The following is a 7,598-nucleotide window of genomic DNA, read 5'->3' as shown; positions in this document are numbered from 1 at the left end:
GACCCCCCCGCACGCTCCCCTTGCACCCCCCCCGCGGCGGGCACGGGCGCTGTGTCTGTCCGTCCGTGGGGAGGGGGCTCCGCGATGCTCCGTGGGGCGCAGCGCGAGGGGACCCCCCCGCCGCGCGCCGCATCAGCCCGGCGGGAGGGAGGGCCCTGCGAGGAGGAGGAGGAGGAAGGAGGAGGAAGAGGAAGGCGGGGGGCTGCCGCGGCCGCAGCGCCGGCGGCTCCGGGGCTCGCCCGGGCCGGGAAGGGCGCGGGCCGCAGGGAGAGGGGACCCGCCGGGGCCTCGCGGCCGCCCCGCTCCTCCCGCTGCCACAGGTGGCTGCGAGGGCGGCTCCGGAGCGCCCGGGACCCGGCCCGGCCCCGCACGTGGCTGCGGGCGCGGGGGGTCACCCCCGGCAGGGCAGGGTCCGGGCGCGGTGGGACCGGGGTGGTCGCTGCGGGATGCTCGGCGGGTCCCCCGGCCTCGGGAGCACCCTGGGGTCCCACGGCTCCCGGCTGCGGTTCCCCCCAATGGCCACCGACCCCAACACGAGCCGGTGACCTGTCCCCCAGCACGAGTCCGTGCTGGGGGCAGCACCCTGGGGTGCTGCGTGGCCACTGGGACCCCAGAGGAGCCGGGGGAGCCGCTGCACACGTGCGGGATGGCAATGCTCCCCCGGCACGGAGAGGCTCTCCCGGGAAGCTCCCGCTCCCCGCTGCCCTGGCACCGATCCACGGCCGATTTAAGAAACTAAACAAAAAGTGTTAAGTGAGTGGGAGGGATTTCCCTGCTGGAGGGGACTTCGCTCCCCTCTGGATGCGGCTCCGACTGCCCCGCCGCATGGGCCCGGCCCCGGCGTCCGAGCGGAGCCCGCTGCCCTCGGTGCCCCGCTGGATGCCCCCGTGCGCCCGTCTTCCCAAGCCTCCCTCCCCAGGGAGCTCCGCATCCCATTTCCCTACAAGGATTTTAGCTCCTCCGCGGCAGCCCTTCCCCACAAGTGACTCAAGGCGCACGCCGATGAAAACACAGTCGTGCTGTCGGGCGGCGAAGCCAACGGCACCTCGTGCCTGTAGGCAGGGGGTCGGTGACTTGGAGGCGCTTCAGCCGGGGGCCACGTGTCCGCTCCGATATTGTTATTTAAGGAAAAAGAATGGGAACCGAAGGCGGATAATCGGATAATGCTGCTCGAGCGGGGAGCGGGTAAGAGAGAAAAAGGCCCCGTGGGAGTAGTTAGTGCTGCCATGTCCGGGGTGCGGGTGCCGTGTGTCCCCATCCTGCCCGCGCTGTCCAGGCGCATCCGCCACCTACTCCGGTCACGGCCTCAGCTTTAGTCCAGGCTTGGGCTGCAGCAGCCGGAGCTTCATTAGGGCTGATGAGGAGGCCCTGAGCTCGTCACTCACCGCCCGTCCCCACATGGGCCTCGAAACCCAGCGCGGGACAGGCACAAAGCGGGAGAGACCCTTGGGAGCGTCGTTCCCCCCCGGCTCCTCGCGCGGCATCACCTCCCCATCCCGCTCTTGCTCTGTCCGTGTCCATAGAGAACACGCTCTTCCTGCCAGGGCTTTTGCCCTGTTTTCCCAAGCTGTCCTCCTCCGGATGGGTGGGTTTGGGGGGAATTAGCTCAAGAGGAGGTTGAGCCTCAGCCGCACTCGGCTCCCTTTGCCCCTGGGCGGCTCCTTGTCCCAGGCAGGGCCGCGGAGGCTCCGGCCGCGGAGGCTTCCGGGCTGCCCCGGCCCGTGGCACTCGCGACACTTCCTATTACTCAGTTCCTTTTTCACCCCCGGGTGTCTCTATGTGCGTTGCCATTCCAAGAGTTAGTTGTTTTGAGAGCTGATCCGACGGCGGCACTTTTATGCCCTTTATTCCACAGCTACCCTTTAATCTGGGAGAAGATATTCCCAATTGGACGTTCCCGCCCATTATCTCCTTATCCCAAGTTGGTAGCACCTTGCAGGCTGTTGCCACATGGATTTGGCCTGGACGGAGTGTCCCCACGTCCCCGGAGCCACCGCGTTGCTTGTGGCTAATAGCTCCCAGCTTGTGGCTAATAGCTCCCAGCTTGTCCCGCCGGTTCCATGCATGTCAGGACAGCCCTGGCTTTTTGTGGGAAGCGGATTCCTTAAATCCAGCTGTGCTTGCACTGAGGTCACTGCGGCTCTGGAGAGCAGACGGGCCGTGCCAGGCCAGGGGATTTGGAGATGCAGCTATTGAGAAGGCGAGAGCCTGGTGCTTCCTGGATCCAAAGCCTTGATCCAAGACCCCTGGGCCTCGATGGACCCTCCGCCCTCCTGGGAAAGCCGCCTCCGGAAGCGCAGAGGGTTTCATTCCCCATGCCCATCGGTTTGGGCCTGAACCAGTGAGGTTCTCCTTCCTCCTCTTCCCTGGTAGCGGGAAACGCTCTTCTTCCCCCTGCAGCCTCTTCCCCCGCACCGCGGCAGCGTCGGGGACGTTTCCTGAGCTCGGGGCACGGGAGCTGCGGTGACGCTGGGGCCGGGGACAGCGCAGCGCTGGCACCTGGACCATGGCCCTTGCTGAGCGCCGTTACCCGGGCTCCCCTTTCCAGCCCAATCCGTATCCTACCCCGCGCTGCAGGAGAAATCCCGGATCCGGGACTCGCGTGGCCCATCCGCCTCCAACGGGATGGCCACCTTGGAGCCGCGGGCTCCCAGCGTCCCAGCTTGGCAAATCCTGCCAAACCTTCACCCCCGGGAAGCGGAGATGTGACCGGGAGAGGGAGGAGCAGCCGCAGCGGCGAAGACCTCAGCAGCGCCCGATGGGGTTCGGCTTTCAGGCTCGGCTTAGGAATGGAAAAAAGGGGGTTTCCTGGTGGAGGAAGGAGCTTTCCAGCAAGCTGCCCTTCCAGTTCTCCCACCCGTCTTGGAAATGGCCTCTCTTGCCCCTGTTCGACCTTCTGAGGGCTCCTTGCTCCCACATCACTCGTTTTGGGCACCGCGCAGACTTGCTCGCTCCGGAGAGCCGGGAGTGCCGAAGGGCGCCAGGAGGAACAGAGCCAGGGAGGCCGGGATGGAGGAGACCTTGGATCCCCGGGATGGAGGAGACCCCGGATCCCCAGGATGGAGGAGACCCCAGATCCCAGCACAGGCAGACAGTGTCCGTGTGCATGAGCGAGACGTGTCGGCAGGTGTTCCACGGGGCTTGGGATACGGAGGAGACGTCAGAGCTGGATAAAGGGCTCGGGCGCTCCAGGTTTGGAGTTTCCTTGGCTGTCTTTCTCAAACATGCACCTGGCTGGGGCCGAAGCAGTTTGCTCCAAGGGAAGGCAAATGCCCAGGCAGCATCCCGGTGTGGGTGAAGAGCCCATGGGTACCTGTTGGCATTGGCGGGCAGGGACCCCAGAAAAGCAGGGAAAGCTCCACGTGAGCGCTGCAAAGGCAGACGGAGGAAGGAAAGAGCAAGATGGTCCGGGCCAGCGCGTCGGGTGCGGAGCGAAGGTTGCGGAGCGGCTCAGGGCTCCGCGGTGTCCGGAGGGTCCCCGCAGCGCCGCGTTGGTGCGAGCGGCTTCGGCATCGCCGGGAGCTCAGTGCCCCCGGGATGGGATGACGGAGCCCTGGCACAGGCTGCCCAGGGAGGCTGGGCAGGCTCCCTTCTCCGGAGCTCTTCCCAACCCGCCTGGATGCGCCCTGTGCCCCCTGCTCTGGGTGTCCCTGCTGGAGCAGGGGTTGGACTGGGTGATCCCTAGAGGTCCCTTCCAACCCCAACCACTCTGTGAGTCGGTGATGGGCACGTGGCTCGGGAGCGGGATGGATCCATCCTGCTCCTGCTCCCGCTGCCACACCCCGTGCCGCCTTTCCCCTCTGCAATTCCCCATCTCGTAACCCTCCAGCCTCTTAAGATATTGCCCAAAATTGCCATTAATGACCCTGCTGCCGGTCGGAGGCACCGGCCTTTCCCATTGGAGCCAACCAGCCAGTCCTGCTGCCTTTCCAGGCGCACATCCCAGCGTCGGAGCATCCCATCCGGAGCAGCGTCCCGCCGGGAGCAGCCTCGTGCCGGCACCCGCCGCCCTGCCGGGTTATCCCTCTGCTTCGCCCTTCTCTGGACGGCGCGGGGACAAGGGGACAGCGGCGTCCCCGGCCCCCACGGGGGGATGCGCCGCCTGTTTGGCGCTTTACTCGGAGCTAAAGGGGAAAAAAGGAGGGCTAAAAATAGTCCCGAAAACTTCCTGTGCCGCTGCCAGGTGGCCGGGGTGGCCGGTGGCGGCGCCGCCGCTGCCGCCTTCCCGGGAGCGCCCGGGCCCGGCCCTGTCTGGCCGGGATGCGGGAGGCCGAGTGCTTGGGAGGTTCGGGAAGGAGGAGAGCGCGGCGGCTGCTGGAGGAAACGCTGCCCGTGGGGTTGGGCTTTATTAGCCCCTGGAGAATCCAGGAGTGCTTGCTCTGCTGATCCAGGCCCGCGGCCGCTGCCCAGCTCCGGATCCCGTTCCGGGCAGGCAGTGGGAAAAGGCGCCTTTCCCGAGGCCACCGGGCAGCCGTGGATTGCTGACAGCTCTGGCTCCCCATAGGCCTGGGATGGGAATGTGCTCGGAGCTGCTCCCAGCTCATCCCGGCGCTGCTGCTGGGCGCCGGGACCCCAGCTGGGATGGAGAAGGATTTTTGGGATATCCCTGTATGGAAGTCTGTGCTTGGGGATGTAGGACAGGAGACGAGCCTTGGAGTAGGGATGCTCGGAGCTTCCCGCAACGGAGCAGCTGCATCCAGCATCATTCCATGGGGCTGCAGGGCGCATCGCACCCAGGCGGCCGCATCCCCAGCCTTCCCGGGAAAGGAGCTCTCCGGGCTGCAGCAGCGCAGCAGGGAATCCCGGAGAACCCGCGGGCAACCAAGCGGGATGCGGGCGCGGGAGGCGCCGCGATGCCGGCAGCCCGGCGCGCTCCCCGCGGGAAGAGGAAGCCGCCGGGGCTCAGGGTGACCCGGCAGAGCCGCGGGGCCGCGTCGCAGCCGGGGGAGCCCCGGATTTGGGGAAGCGAGGAGGGATCCACTCGAATCCAGGAGGGATCTGTGCGGCACAGGCAAGCGGCACGCGCGGGCAGCGGCGCGCTCGGCTCCTTCCCGCCGTTCCCGTTTTCCGTCCCGACGAGGCTTGGAGGCGCGCGGAGCGGTGCCCTGCCCCGGTGGGGCTTTCCCAAAAAAGGCCTGAACTCTCGGGTGCCTCTGCCACTTCCCTTACCACTCCCTTTCCTGTGAGAGGATGTGTCGCTCGCTTGGCTTTTTGGGGCTTTTCTTCTGTTTTTTTTTTTTCTTTTTTTTTTTTTTTTTTTTTTTTTTTTTTTTTTTTTTTTTTCCTGGCTCCGCGGCGCTGCCCGAGGCCGTCCCGGGCCATGGCCCCCCGCAGCGAGCAGGTAGGGCGCCCCGCTGCAGCGGGTGACGATGCGGGTGACGATGCGGGTGACGATGCGGTCCCGGTTCTGGTGCCGGGGCTTTGCCGGGCGCCTCCCGCAGCTCCGAGCACCGAGCAGGGCGCCCGGAGCTGCTGCTTGGCCCCACGGCCGCTCCGCAAACCCGTGAGGAAGAGGAGGCTGCGAAGGCTGCCGTAGGGCATTTACTCCCCGCGTGCAGGGCTTGTTCCCATGGCGGGCTGGGAAGCGCCGTGTCCCACGGCCGCCCGTCCTGGGAATTGCTGGGGGTCTGTTCTCCCCGCTTGGGAAACGTCCCCTTTTCGGCCGCCTTCCTCTTTTGCAGCCGCCCGCGCCTTCCCTCTCGCCGCCCGCGGCAGCTTCCTGATCCGGTGGCACCACCGGCCTCCCGGCGGCCCAGCCGGGCTCCCGGCCTGCGGCACCGCGGCACCACGGCGGGATGCGGGTGCCGCTGGACACTCGGGCGCGGGATGCAGGATGCTCGGGATGCAGGATGCTCAGGCCATGGGATACAGGATGCTTGGGATGCAGGATGCTTGGGCCATGGGATACAGGATGCTCAGGCAGTGGGATACAGGATACTCGGGATGCAGGATACTCAGGATGCAGGATACTCGGGATGCAGGATGCTCAGGCCATGGGATGCAGGACGCTTGGGGTGCAGGATGCTCAGGCTGTGGCATGCAGGATGCTTGGGATGCAGGATACTTGAGATGCAGGATACTCGGAATGCAGGATGCTCAGGCCATGGGATGCAGGACGCTTGGGGTGCAGGACACTCAGGACACAGGATACTCAGTCCGTGGGATGCGGGATGGTCGGGATGCGGGACGTGTAGGCTGCAGGCTGCTCCAGCACGGGGAGGCTGGCGGAGCAGCCGGGAGCACTGGGACCTCGTGCACTGGACACTCGGGTGCAGGGGGTGTTGCTGGGGCCGCCAGCGCTCGCCCGAGGGCCGCGCGCGGGGCAGGAGCATCCGCCGGCTCCAGGAGGACGGAGCAGCCCCCGGTGCACCGTGGGCCCGGCCCGCGGCTTCCCTCCCCGGCTTCCTTGCACTCATGTGACACCGCGGAGCGGCTCCGACTTCCCCCTGCCCGGCCTGCAAACAGCACGGAGTGACTCAGCCCCGCTTCCCCATCGCAGCGGGGACCACGCAGGGCCCCGCGCTCGGTGTCCGGGGCGCTCCGGCCCTTTGGGGGCAGCTTTCCTTAACGGAGCAGCTTTTCCTTCCATGCAGGGGTTGGGAGCATGTGGGGCTGCAGTGCATCCAGGATTGCATCCCGTGGCAGGGATTGCATCCCATTGAAGGGAATGCATCCCACTGAAGGGATTGCATCCCATTGCGGGCCGCGCTACTGCCGCAACGTAGTGTGGGACCACCAGAGCATCGCCCATCCCAACCTCCCTCCTGCTTTCCCTGTCACCTTGCACCGTTTCCCATCCAGCTCCACAGTGCCAATGAGGAGCTGTTCCTGTTGGGATGTGGCTCCATAGCCAGGTTGGAATGCTGCGTGCAGCTCCACAGCCAGGTCGGGATGTTCCGCACAGCTCCATGGCCAGGCCAGGAAGCTCTGCGCAGCTCCATGGCCAGGTCAGGATGCTCCATGCGGCTCCATGGCTGGGTTCGGATGCTCCATGCAGTTCAGCAGCCAGGTGGGGATGCTCCACATGGCTCCACTCTCAGGCCAGGATGCTCCATGTGGCCATGACCAGGCTGAGATGCTGCGTGTGGCTCCGTGGCCGGATCTGGATGCTCCATGTAGCTCTGCATCCAAGTTGCGATGCTCCACGTGGCTCCACCCCCAGATTGGGATGCTCAATGCGGCTCCATGTCTGGGTCAGGACACTCCATGTGGCTCTGTGTCTGGGTCGAGATGCTCCATGTGGCTCCATGGCCATGCTGGGACACTCTGCACGGTTCCATGTGTGGGTTGGGACGCTCCATGCGGCTCCGTGTCAGTGTCAGGACATTCCATGCGGCTCCGTGTCTGTGTCGGCACGCTCCATGCGGCTCCGTGTTGGTGCTGGGACACCCCATGCGGCTCCGTGTCGGGATGCTCCATGCGTGAGTCGAGTTGCCCCATGCGACTCCACGTGCGGGTCAGGACGCTCCATGTGGCTCCATGTCCATGTCAGGACCCTTCACGTGGCTCCATGTGTGGGTTGAGATGCTCCATGTGACTCCATGTGCAGATCGGGACGCCCCTCGCGGCTCCATGTCGGTGTCGGGACGCTCCATGCG

Source organism: Nothoprocta perdicaria, unplaced genomic scaffold (genome assembly GCF_003342845.1).
Source record: "Nothoprocta perdicaria isolate Ctin4 unplaced genomic scaffold, notPer1 scaffold_3, whole genome shotgun sequence".
In the NCBI taxonomy this organism is placed as follows: domain Eukaryota; kingdom Metazoa; phylum Chordata; class Aves; order Tinamiformes; family Tinamidae; genus Nothoprocta; species Nothoprocta perdicaria.
Note: the sequence above shows the minus strand (reverse complement) of the source record.